The sequence below is a fragment of the Bombus pascuorum genome, chromosome 8 (assembly GCF_905332965.1).
Source record: "Bombus pascuorum chromosome 8, iyBomPasc1.1, whole genome shotgun sequence".
In the NCBI taxonomy this organism is placed as follows: domain Eukaryota; kingdom Metazoa; phylum Arthropoda; class Insecta; order Hymenoptera; family Apidae; genus Bombus; species Bombus pascuorum.
This window is the reverse complement of record NC_083495.1, coordinates 10,459,848-10,473,937: the sequence shown is the minus strand read 5'-3', so window position 1 is coordinate 10,473,937 and position 14,090 is coordinate 10,459,848. Positions and strand designations below refer to the sequence as shown.

General features: G+C 39.1%; 1 protein-coding gene and 1 long non-coding RNA gene across 5 annotated transcripts in view; one reads left to right on the top strand and one right to left on the bottom strand.

Annotated features, from left to right (window-relative positions):
• LOC132909776 (serine/threonine-protein phosphatase 2B catalytic subunit 2-like) overlaps positions 1-14,090 on the bottom strand; it is a 234,993-nt gene that overhangs the window by 213,287 nt on the left and 7,616 nt on the right. The window lies entirely within an intron of this gene.
• On the top strand, positions 11,150-13,627 carry LOC132909604 (uncharacterized). The gene is made up of 2 exons (XR_009658569.1): positions 11,150-12,328; positions 12,401-13,627. It is a non-coding gene; the product is annotated as an uncharacterized LOC132909604 (long non-coding RNA).

Genomic DNA, 14,090 nt, shown 5'->3' with positions numbered 1-14,090 from the left:
CTGAACGAAGAGTACCAACAGGTACGCGATTTTCGCGAGGGGCTGGCTAGAACTTTCGGCAAGAACGCTCTGTGGATACGAACTGACAGAGATTTATAAATAAACGAAGGCCTGTCGTCAGATAATATCAAGTTGATTCCGTTTAGTGGGAGAGGTGCGTATAATTAAAAGTTTCATAATCGAAACGCGTGGAAACGAGAAAAACCAACGACCTTCGCTCTTCGTACGATTAATCGAGCAGCGTGGGTCTCCTCATTCAGGAAAATATTGTTTAACGAGCGTCAATCAACGTAGAATGAATGTTAAACGCGAATCACTGTTTCATAATTTAACTACACGATCGATCAAAATACGATATACAAAGATCTTCTGTTTAATTTATTCGAAATACCTTTTGGAAATTTATCTTATGAGAAGAGAAGTCGTAGATTTATTAGATTCTAGATAGAATTACAGATAAAAGTAAATGTAGACTTGTATTAATTAAGCGAATCTCTAAGCTTGGCGATCGATAACTCCTGACACGTGCCTGAACGCTCTAAATAGATGATAGAGACGATGACTGGTTACATATCAATATAAATGCGTCTCTAAACCCTCTGACAGCTTCCTTGGCTATCCGAAAGACCGATCGGAGGACAAAACACTTTTTCAAAAGCTTAAACGTAGACTCATAGTAGGATAAAGATTCGATCCTACCCTCGAACAAATGTCGCCACCTTACAGTTGCAAAAAACCTACAAACAGAATTCAGATAAAAAACTCGACTGACGATAGCCTCCAAGATTAATTTAATTCCCAAACCAATGTCCAGTAAAACTTAAAATCTTCTCAAAGAATCTGTCTTCAAACTCTCAAAGGCGATATCTCAATCCTCGATCTTCTTCATAGTCCAGCTTCAACGACACGAATCCAACGTTGTTTTGTCCGAAAATCCAAGACATTCGCTCGCTCTAAGATTCCAGCTCGTCAATGAGACATTTCGTGCACAGAAAAACCGAACGCTACGTCTCTGAAGAAACCTCGTCTCGAAGACCAACGTCTGAATGTTCGCCCTTAACCGAATCTCCAACAGACATCATCCAACATCAGCTCGCTAATCCAAGATTTCCACACACTCTAAAATTCTACCTCGTCAAAAACGTACACATGTAGAAACCATTCAATACCTAATCAGGGTGTTCCAACAAACCCTAACCATTGCCTGTGCCGAAACCGGATTGGAACCGCAGAATCAATTTATCCCTAGAATTCTAGCCGTTCCACGGCAAACGGAAGTCATTTCTAAATAAATCGAAGCGCTGGTAATCCGGCGGAAGGGAGCAGAAGGATCAACGACAATGCACACGAACGAATCTTCTTGCTCATTGATCCCGCGCTGTCTTTCTCCCTTTTACATCGTGTATGGCCTTCCAAAGGCGGCGGCAACCTCGACATTTTCCCAGATCGCGCGGCGAGTTAAGCCGAGCTTTTAAACGTCCGACGGAGAGAAGGGCTCTACAACCCTCTGGACTAGGGAATCTCTTTTAACCCCCGGTCTTTTCCAAGCTCCATGTAAATACAGGCTGACCACGGAGCCTGAACGATGCCCGAGAGGGTTGGGGGTTGAAAGAAAACACCGAACACGACGGTATGTTATGAATAAGGTATTCTATGCGTTACTACGGGGTTGGCCGTGTGTATTGATCTGGCCACGGTGCCCCGCCTCTCTCTTTCTCTCTCTTCGCCCCTTGCTTCGCCTCTTCTCTATTTCCCTCTCTCGCTTCGCCTTTTCTCCTCTTCTACCTTCCTCATAATGCTGCCTTCATTCTGCGCGTTGTCGTTTGCTGCTCTTTTTACAATTGTCGCAGATATATTCGGGGATTAGGATAAACGATGAAATATGGAATGGGCTTTCGGTTCTCTTTTTTCTTTTTCGGGGGTTGTTTGTTTCACAAGGGTTGAGGCTTAAGAGCGGAGGGACACGCATTGGTAAAATTGGAGAACGATCGTTCACCTGTTGATGCGTGAATATACGTGGGCCGGTGTCCTGGGACAGACCTCCGGTACTCCGAAAGAAGAATAACGATAAGTGGATGGTCTGAAGGGCTTCGGATAGCCTTCGATGGGACATTGTGGACCTTTTACGTATACATACGCCTTAATTTTTTTACTGTAAGTAGAGCTAAGCATAGCTTCGACTTACTGTACTCTACTCGCGATATAATTATACGTTTTTAATTTGGATAAAGCACTGCTTAATCTACCGATCTCTACTGCTTTCAAATACTAGAAAAATTCCGACTCTCTAAATTGCTTCTCTTTTCTGTGCTGTAGCCACTAATAAAAAGACTGTCATTCTCTCTAAATATTAAATTCTCAATGCTACATACGAGAATTCCAGCTCATTCAAAGCGAACTTAATCTGGCGTGTAACACTGTTCGGTTCACAGACTTCTAAAGGTATCGGATATCGTAATAACTAAGAAATAAAAATCCAATTATTCTCTGCAAGTTTTTAATTCAGTGAGATCCACCAAATAATTCCACTACACCTTCGCGATTCTCTTCCTTCCTCTCTTCTATCCTCAACGGGGGCTAATATCAAAGCAACAAAAAAGGCTAGACGTTGGTAACCGAAAAAGCAAGTCTGATGCAGGAAACGCAACCTCGCGAATTCGCTGGAAAGATTAAAACCGAGGGCGGAACGAGAAGGAAGCCGAGTTCGATCAGATATATTCCGTTGGGTTCGAAAAGCGGGCCACGTAATGAATTCGTGCGCCCTTCGTCGATGGCCTGGTTTCATTGCGAACGACGCCATGCTAAATGAAGGTACGACCTTCCGCGCGAGGGTCGCGCGAGGTCGTCGAAGATTAGTCACCGCTCCTTCTCGTGAACCTGAATTTCTCCAACCTGGGATATCCATCAGAGAGTCTTTGTCCACGATCCATCCCTTGATCCGTGAATTAACATCTACACCCTCCTACGATCATTCAGCTGGTGAATACTCTGATCCTTCGTTGTTTCAATCTGTAGGCCAAAAGTCTATACGCGTCTTATTACATTCACGTGATATTTCTATGTTTCTTTCTACGTTAATCCTCGAATGATGAAAGCTGATATCTCACGTTTGCATATTATTATCCTATCAAATCATATAAGAACGTTTTCATCGTAAATCTTGTTACCATGTTCGCCGTTGTTTGCCGATGTTTAGCCCTTCGTTTTATATTTATTTTTCTCGATATAAGATAGAGTATTCGATGCTCGTGGCGATAATAATCCAGCCTTCCCCGAGGATTCTAAGCTGCACGAACTTTGAGATACAATATGAATGCTATCGTCGCAAGATTACTTACGCGACTAATCATCATGGAATATTTTTAGCTTACAGTTCGCGAGCATTTTTGCGATTATGTTTAATGACGCGTTCATTGTTCAAACATGCAGGAGATACGTGACGAGTAATAGAAATTCCAGTGCTATCGAAAAGTAACAGATTCATAATTGCTGACGTACGATGACGTGTTTCGTAAACTATGGCCGATTACCATTGACAGATATTTATGTCAATTTCATAAGATTGCAGAGAGATAAGAAGAAAGCTTGAAATTGTGAATGACGTTAAAAATACTCTCCCATTACTCATACTCGACTGTTAAATACTGGAATCTGTTTCTTATCGCTGTTTCTAATAATGTTTGAAGTATCGTTACTGCAACGTATCGAAAACGATGCTAAATAATTTCTAACAAATTATTTTTCGCATAAAAATATTTCATATCGAAAGTATCACGAAGAATGAAGAAAGGAAGACATTCTAAGTGTTACGCTACGAGGCTTAGTATAGGCCATATTTCTAACCGTCACTCGCGGTCCTACAGCGCCGCAGACAGATCGTCTTATCTGCCCGTCGGAAAATATACAATGTATCGACGAGCGCATAGTTGTTACCAAGCAGCGAGTTCCCGAAACGTCGATTTCGGTACATTATTTCATGCACACAAAGAAGGTGGCATACGTAATCATAGGCGTGAACGGTGGCATGACCCGAGCGTAGTGGGGATCGTCTCCCCGAGAAGAAAAAGAAATGATCTAAGGGCAATCAGTCTCGTTTGAAGATTCAAACGACATACGTCGAGAGGTCTAGCGATTGAAATTAAAGTAGCTTAGTCTAACGAATTCATTGAGAGATATCGTAAAGTCGGGTCGAATTAACTGTATTCATCGCTAAATAATTTGTGACGTTTTTATTATTATATAATTTATTGTTAAATATACAAGCTATATTAACCTGTTAATACAGTGTTAAATTCATTGAACTCTGTTATCTTAATCGAAACAGGGAACGACTAATTCGCGGCGTCGATTATACGAATCGTAGCGAGAATTTACGCCTCTCGCTGACGCGTTTTCCTCGCGACCGCGTCTCTCCGTGAACGGTCGTAACACTGAGACCTATTAGCCCTTTCATCGTTGCGAAACCATACACAGATTCGAAACGTTTTGCGTAGCTTGATTTATTACTCGATCCGTATATCTTCTAAGCAAAAAGTATATTGCTTTTCTTACGAGCGTGGCTCTTCTTGCATCATTTACCCTAACTATTCCAAAAACGTTGATACGTGCACATGCACCAGCACACAATTAGTCCGGCTAATGTCACCCTGTTTTTCTTATCGACTATCTATAAATAAAGGTAATCCGTACCACGTGTTCATACTTGTGTTTTGCAAGTCGCAATATCGAATTAAACGACGATTCCAGGAAAATTATAATACACTTTGTATATTTAAAAATAATGATATTTTACAGGTAAGGATATTTATGGGTAGAAATACGTTCATAGAAAAATAGCGAATATTCATGTAAATTTTATCGATTAAAATATATTCAGTATAGCGCAATACCTTCAGTGTTGCGTAAATGATCACTGACCCACGATAGTTAGCAAAAATACAATTTCCGCTGCAATCGATAGGTTAAATATAAAAATTTACTTAAAAGGCGTCTCTTTGATCTACCACTCTTCCTTTTCCTCTTTTTTCATGGAAAAAATCTTCAAACGATACTCGATGTCTTCCTTGAATTCTCGGAGATGACAAAGTGTAACACGGTAATATACACCAAAGTAAAGTAAATGTAGAAAAGATCGAAAGCGTATTGAAAATTCAAACCCGTGGTTGCTATGTATCTTGACATATAACGTTTAGACTCTACATAAGCTTCCGCTAAAATTCTCCATTTCTGCGTCTCGCATTACGTATCAAGCTGTTAATTAGGAAGGTAAAATCGAGGCTACGCTTGAGTCGCGTCGATATTTCAAACGTAAAAATTTATCAACCTAAAAACGCTCTACCTTTTTAACGTACCGTCGCATTTTCGTTAAAAACACCACCGCGTCCCCGAGGATTAAAATTAATTCCACGAATAAAGAGCCATCTAACGAAAAGAAGATACCCAACGAGGCTCGTAATTTCTATTAATACTCGATATCGAAAATACCAGCAGAGAAATGGCAAAGAAACCGGTCGGGAAGCAATAAGAAAGCAGGCAGAAACAAGAATCCCTTTCTCTTAATTGTTGGAACGAGCAGTTGAGCTCGTTAAATCGTCGCGATCGACGTTCCAGTTTGTCCGGGTCGATCGGCTCAGGAACCGGAAAAAGGGGGGGACATTTTTCTTCGAGCACCGGCCCGTTAAATAATTGTCTTCCTGAAACGATTGCAAGATAGCGATGCAACGCGGTTAAATCGAAAAGTCGATTCCCAGCCCTCGCCAACCCCGTTTGCCAACCCCCTAGCTCTTCCCCTCCCTTTCGGATACCGTTAACGGGATCTGACAAGGCGAACGCGCTACTCGCGCATCTATAGGAAGAAGTATCGATTCTCAGCGGCGCGGCAGCAACTCGCTGACAAGGTTACAAGGTTGCACTAATTGAGGGTTTTAATTTCCTGCCCGCCCACCCGAACCCGCCGATTTATTCGGCCGGCCGCGATACACGCGAACCTTTTGTATCGTGCTACAAAATGGTAACATTGTGGCGAATATGTGTATATTATGTGTGTAGGTGGTTTTATAGTTGCAGGCTATACCAAGTCCTTGATCGCAGCCCTCTCGAGCGTTCGTCGGCTAAAGTTTCGGTTGCAACATAGAGTGAAATGTGAGAGTTCATTGGTTGCCGCGCGAAAGTGGATCTTCGGGGGTTTCCGAAGACTCGCGTCGAATGTTCAACGTATTTAACGTACCATATTTGCCAGGTTTAGTGAAGATTTGCCGAATCTTCGAGGATTTATGTTTTATACGTGTAACGTTATTGGCAAACGTGTATAACGTGCTTTATAGTTGAAGGCTATATCCAGTACATGATTGCAACCCTTTCAAGCATTCCGAGGGTTGAAATATGAGAGCTGATTTGGTTATCGCGTAGATGTGGATTTGTTGGATTTCTGAAGATTTGTATTTCATGTTCATTGTATTTATTATCTACGAGATATATCTGCAAGATTTCACGTGCGGAATAATAATACACACATTGATTTTTATGCAACCTGATTGTGCATTCGTGCGAAAGAATTTTCTGGATTCAGTTCCATCAGCGTTGTGGGTTTCAGGGATTGAAATATGAGAATTTTCATTGGCAATCGCGTGCAGTTGAATTTCTTGAATTACCCACATTTTTGTACTGTTTTTATCGCCTATCCTCAGGTATTTTAGAATTTTTACGTCTGGATATTTATTCGTAGAAAGCAATGTTCCGAGTATAATTTCGCCACTAATGCGTGTTCTTTCCCAGCTATCCAGTTGTATTAAAAAATTGGTATTCGTATGGTTAATTGATTTTCTCTGGCTACTTATCATTTCATTAAAAATTTCCAATTGCAAAGTTAAAAACTGAAAGTTAAGATTATACATGTATTCGATTATTATTCTATCGATACTGTAACATTTTTCGAACAATTTGAAATTTCTAAATCGCTATTACGCTTAAAAATTAGTACTCGATTGGTTAATTGATTTGTCGCAATCTGATTCTACGTTCGTGCAAGGGACACCATTTGGAATATTACAACAAATCGGGGGTAAGTCTCCGGAGGGTCGGCAGAAATCCCGAAAGACTTAATAGGCTTAACGAACTTGAACGTCTCCTGGAAAGTTCCGAAAGTCTCGAACGTGTCGAGAGACTTTACGAATCTCCTCTCTCAGAAACTACCACGATCTCTAAGATAAAATTTATTAATTATTCGCTCCTGCGTATTATTGGAAATTCTAATTTCCCTTGGCAAACAATAAAACGGGGAATGAATGGTCGTTACTTTCGTGCAAGTTACGGCGCATCGTAACGGTTGCTGTTTCGTACGAATTTCTAGGACTTCCAGGAAGACTATTTAGTTAAAGATTCGATAATCTTCACGGCGTCGTTGCTACGTAAACCGGCGTTACGCATGAAAGTTTCACTGCTGTGAATTACATCGAACAATACGACGAGTTTCAATGGTATAACGAGTGCCTGATTCGGGAACAATTACAACAACTATCGCCTGCTTCGCGATCGTCACGACTCCAGCATCTCCAAAGATAATTACTGTCTCGATTAATCTAGGGGTGGATTCGTTCTAAAATTATTCTACTGAGAAAACTCGTTATAAGAAAAATAACGAGTCGTTTTATTGATGAAACTAACTCGATGATAAAAATAACTGACGATAAAAAAGACAACGGAAAAGTGTGTTGCCGTAATAAATCCAATGGCAGAAAGTTTCACTGCTTTTGTCGTTGTGGAATAAATAAACGCGAAGGACATTTGAAACTGCTATGAAAGATACATAATAAAGAAATTTTTTCCAACTACTATATTATATCGATTAACCACACCTAATGACGAGTATTTTTCAAAACTAAAAAAATTACTATAAAAATAAAAATTCCTATAGTTTCATAGGAAATCCTTATACAACCATACCGACTATGGAAAATGCTTATAGTTATATATTTAACATTTATAAATACTTGTGTATATTTATAATATTCACACCGATGATACGATTATTCATTATAAAACGATAGTAAACTAGAAATGGTAGAAAAATCGTACCAGTTTGTATTCGAATGAATAGAAAGATTCTTAACAACACAAGACTGAAGTCGGACAGGCAAAATCACGAGAGGAAAGAGTTAAAGAAGCGCGAAACGCGTGCGAGAACAGGAGAAGAGGGCCTGTGTTTATTTGTTCTTTCGTAAAGTCAACAAAAATTTCGCCGGCCCGGCACGACCAGCGAACGAACGAACAGTGGACGACGGTCGAGCCAAATGTAGTTGGCCGACCGGCCAAAATGAGTTTGTGTCTATTATTACACTCCACCCAGCCGTGATCCATGAGCCGGCACGGGGCCCGGTTATACTTTGCTGTCTATACTTGCTATATTAACCACTATAAGCGTATAGTTTTATAGTAACGACCAATCCTCTATCTCTCTTCTTCTTCAGCAAAACATTCTTATTTTTCACGCCGTCATTTTCCGATCTCGCACATCGTGACGTTAATCGCTCATCTACGCACGAATAACTAACCCATTAGCTTTCATCAGAAGAAAAATATTTTTTAGGTTGTAGAGAATTTTTCTTCTTTGTCTATCGATAATGATATAAGCACGTTCTTCTCGGACTTTGAAGTTGGAGACTGGAAGAATCTGTTTAATAATTTGGTAGATTTAAAATGCAAATTTCTAGGAAACTACGATAAATTGATGGATAACAGTGTTCTACAGCTGAGACAATACGATCCCTATAAAACGGCGAATCGAACAGCTCTCGACGCGTTATTTTAAACAGGTTGCCAAGAATACGTTCCAGCCAGATCTTGATTTTCGTTCGTCCCTCGTATTATTCGGCGACCGTGACGCGTATCGTTCGAACAAACGGATATTAAAATTCGTAGCGTTATGTTATTCGAATATCTATCTACATCAATCGTGGAATATTTCAACACGAATCAAACGCTATGTCACAGGCTGGAAAGAACAAGGCACTATAGAAAACTCGTATGCTCATATTGTCAAATATTTTCACAATTGTTACAATTATATTGGTAGAGTTTGAAACACTCTGAAAAAGCATAAAGAAATTACAAGATACACATTTACTACAAACCTATATTTAACAAAAAATTAGTATACTCTACAAATAGTCATTTTGAATATCTGAAAAGCGTTAATGATAGTCCTAGTGAATATTTAGGCTCATTAACGCAATGGCTAATCGACTGTTTAAATACTTTCGTGATCTCTGCAAAACATATACTCAAATATCTTGTAATTATAATGTACATATCGTGTCAGATAAGATCGTGTTAATGAAATTTTAGGAAGACTCGCTCAATACACATAATATATTCATAACAAATTTGTAGGTGTTCAGATACTTTCGTCAACTATCTTATGTATATCTCGGCAAATTAAAACAAAATGGGAAACCTTGAAATTAGGTCACAGATGTTACGATACATCCCCGATATTATTATCTCGATCCTCGAGGTACGTTTTGATCTTATCAGAAGCCACGTGGGTGGCGAACACGTGCACATCGTCAAACGTAATTAACGTACGCGAGAAATCCTCGCTCCCTATGTTTGCACGCGTTAATCTCCTTCTTTTATCACCGACGCGTTTACACGGGAATTGTAAAGAGACTTTTAACAGTCGTGAATATCGTTATGGTTGAATTCCGATTACGGTGACTAACAGAACAGGCAAAACGATCGGTGTTAACTTAATGACTAACCATTATGCGATTATCTTAGATTAAACGCGAGACGACTTATGTTTGCATTCTACTGTCTTTTTTTTATGCACTTAAGATTATTTGATTTATGGACTGTGATTGAGAATGGAGGAAGGACAGTGTACACTGCTACTGTCGGTTTGTTATAATTCTGAGACTTCTACGAGATCTAATAAATCTTGGTATCCATTAGTACGATTTCGTCACGTGTTAGCGTATTTCTAGAAATTTATACAGATATTTATGTTGTTTCATAGTTTCTCGGAACAGGATCTAGACAAGATAATTTTGAATTTGGAAATAGCCAGAATACGAATATAATGACTGTTATTATTCCGGTATAAAGTTAATATGTGTACAAACTAATTTGCCAATTAATAATGTTAACGAATCAACAAGTTGCAAGTTATACATTTGCCCTGTATAATTTTACATCGAGTAGGATAATTAGATCTATTTTCCTCTTAATTAAACTGTTTCCCTTGTAAAATATAAATACCTGATGCTCCATTTAACGTTCTACTCCTCCAGTGTTCCAAATTGAAACAAAACCATATTTACACTCGCAGATATATCCTAAACTAAAAGAAAGTCAGTCAAATATTACCCAGGACTACCAAAATTACCAATTGAAAATTAAAATAAAGTATCGAAAATGACTAATAATTACTACGACAGACCAAAGATCAACGAAAACTACTTCAAAAATGAAACACTAGCCCGTCCATAGTCGTCTCCACTCTCATCATTCAAAGTAACCTAAAAGAAACCAAACTAATCAAACTACCCTCGACCAAATTACTCAAACACGCTGCAAGCAAACCTTAACCACCCTCTGAACCATCGATCGAACGAACCGTCAACAACCACGTGGTCAACTTTGTCAAGAGACGTTCAACGTCGTATCGTATCGTATCGTATCGTATCGTATCGTATCCCGATGCCGGAGAACGATCGGCAAGTTGCTCGAGCAAACGAAAATAGCTTACGAAGGCAGGCATTATGAAGCTATGAAAATATTTATAGACCGCCACCGTTGGCAAATAATGACACAGGCGGCTATCGTCGTGGCGGAATAGTTTCGCCTTTAATAAATAACGCACAACACAAACGACCGTGTCGTACAGCGTTACGCCGAATGATGCAAATCCTAGATTAACGCGGGGGAATATTGTCGGGGCCGTGTTCCAATATTTTAACGCGATATCCCGAGATCTAAACGAATGCAGGCTCACGCGCTCGTACGAGCTCGTACGACATCACCGAAGAACGGCTCTATATGCATCGGCCGACGTTTTGAAATCGTAGGATTATACGACGCGCGAGCCGCACCGTGATTCATTTATCACTTTCGCGATCACGAGTTCTCGATCATTGCCAGTTGCCTTCAATTGAACCCGAGCGCGAGCCTCACAGTTCTCTTTTAATCCAACGCGTAATGCTTTGCCTATCAACTTTCTGTTTTCCCACCTTTTGATTCTCCGCACCCTCCTGTTTTTATCAATTCTTTCATTCTTCCGAATGTTTTTTTCCAGTCGCTCTATTCTTGCTATTCTTTCTAATGGCGTTTGAAATGGATTTTGTGCAGCGATCGGAAAACAGTGAATGTGGTGTTCGGTGAAAGAGGAAGATTAGGATTATTGTTTACGCTAGAAATATGCACTTTTGCGACTTAATACGTTATATACTATCTTGTTAGTTGGGATTAAAATAACAGACGAAAATAAATAAGTAGGTATATGCAATCGTGTTTTTGTTTTGATAAAAATGAGCAGTGATATTGTTAAAATAGTTTCAGTACGGTTTTAGTACTTGCGAGAAGATAAGAAAGTATTATGAAATATTTGATCACAGGGAAACAGTGGTAGTTGTCAACCGATCGTATTTCTCGCCCTCTTCAACCCTAGTTTCTTAGAACAACTGCAATGAATCGAAGAACAACCGTATTCACTCCTAGTCAAAAGTTTCTTTCTGTAATATTTATAAATATACCACGTACAATGATACCGATACCTTCGTAACGTAATAACCAAACTGCGAATGTTTATGCGTTTATGGGAAATGTGACGGTAGGAAAATATAGAGAATACATATAACATTCAAAAATATAATATTCATTGTAAAATTTAATAGATGAGACAGGTTACTTATACTTGGTTTATTTAATTCTCTATATATATGTACATATATATTATACAAAAATATAAACACCAACAGGACAATGATCCTTTGCTACGTAACATTAAATTTTTGATAAAAACTGGAAACTTCATTTAAAACGCTAACGCTACTCCTCCCATCTCGGTAAAGTAGCAAAGTGAAATAAATATAAGTGCCCTCCTTAGTATGCAACATTTGAAACACTTTTCCATGCAGCGAGTAATTTTCAAGCAATTTGAAGACGCCAACTTCTCGAAAGGCAAAAAATCTAAATAAAAAGGTGGCTGAAAAAAGAAGCCACCCCATCGTTTTACCAAGAATTCTTTCCAATCGAATGCTCTTCTTCCACAGACTTATGAAGAAGAGGTGGAAAACACGAGTCAAAGATGAGAAAGACAAAAGGGGAAAAGGTAAACGACAACGATGAAGTCAATTTCCATAAAGAGCAATTTGTACTTCACCGTTTTCTTCGTTATTTATAGAGTTCGTCGGAGAACCGGAAGGAGACATGAAAGGAGAATCCCTGAGACGGTCTCTTCTATAAGGGTAGGGGAAAAAGCGATCGAACGAAAGACAGGGAGTTGGAAAAGCGAGAAAGAAGGAGCGGCGGCAGCGTACACGTACACTCTGCATATTTAATGCAATCAGAATGCATCGGGCCAAGAATATCGCGGAGAAGGAGGATGCAATTTTTCTCGACAAAAAAGAACGACCCGGTGAACGTGATCTTTATTGTCAGAAGCTAGATTTCTTCTGAATTTATATCGTGAAAATATACGTATATATGTATATATCGGAGTCGTGCTACGAGCGTGACAATCGGAGGAAACCTTTTCTACCAGCTATTCACTGTGAAAGACGTTTCTCTTATAATTCTTCGCGATTATAAATTAAAAACGACAAGAACGACGTTCGAACCTGTTTTCAGGGGATTGATTATTCGTTTCCTTTGATAGATTTGATTTCTAAAAATAATGTATCATTACGTTCAAAATATACAAGATCTAGCAGATGATTATTTTACATGCAAAAGTAAGTGGAAAATCTAATATAAAGTTTGTTCGTTTGAGGCCTCGTTTTCGAGAAGATCGAGTTTGAGAACTTGTCTGGTACACGTGAACTTGGCTAATTCTCGAATGGATACGAATAGACAATCGATAGAAGGTTACTCTACGTATGAAAATAAATCAAACACGTAAAATAAATCTTGTTGCTTTCGAAGCCTCGTTTCAGTTGAATTTTGATACGTTTAATTCGATACACGTACAGATGATGAATTTTTTAATTCCTATCGCAACGTATATATATGCTAAAATGTATTTAAATCGTTCGGGAACATTGATCAACAATTTCCTAAATTAAAACATAAAAGGAAGCGGTGATTTTACGGCCAGTATCTTCTGGAAGATTTTTATTTTTTACAATTTTTTACGTTTCTTCACAAAAGTGATCCAACTTGTATATTTTGAATATATATATATTGCTACGTCCGGTGACTCTCCACAAAACCAGGTCCCACGCCGTGAGCAAGATGGCAGCCAGATGTCCACACACCCTTACTGCGTATCCTCAATGGCCTTCAGGACCCACTATAAATCTTGACATTTTCACAGTTATAATCCAAGTTACAGTACCACGCCAAAATAATTTACTTATAGTTCTCAATGAGAATTGATTGCAAAAATTCTACCAAATAAAAAAAAAGAAAATTGTTTGTTGAAAATTTGTTTGGTCCTTCAGACCAAACAAGTATCTTTTATTTCAAGCGTTCCTTACATTTATTGTCTGCTACGGGAAGATACGGGCAAGTTGGTTTTTCTCACGTTCGGTATCTTCCTCTAGCAACTTTCTCTCGGGCACGGCTAAGACCCTTCCTAGTCCACTAATCTTCTTATTATCCAATCAGAAGCAATGTCTATTGCCCTCATTTCCCCAGCCAAAATTGTCATCAACAAATACGATGACGCTAGAGACACCCATCCCTAGCTTTCATCCGTCACAGCATCGTCACTGAACTTCACTCTTCAACCTTTCGAATAGTCAACATCTCTTGACTGGGTTGCCATCCTTAGATTAGTCACCTAGTTAACTTATATATACGCACCAGCGTAACTGGCTTCTATATAAAGTTGTTGGAAATATATAATATTATAACCTGTTAAACTCAGTGTT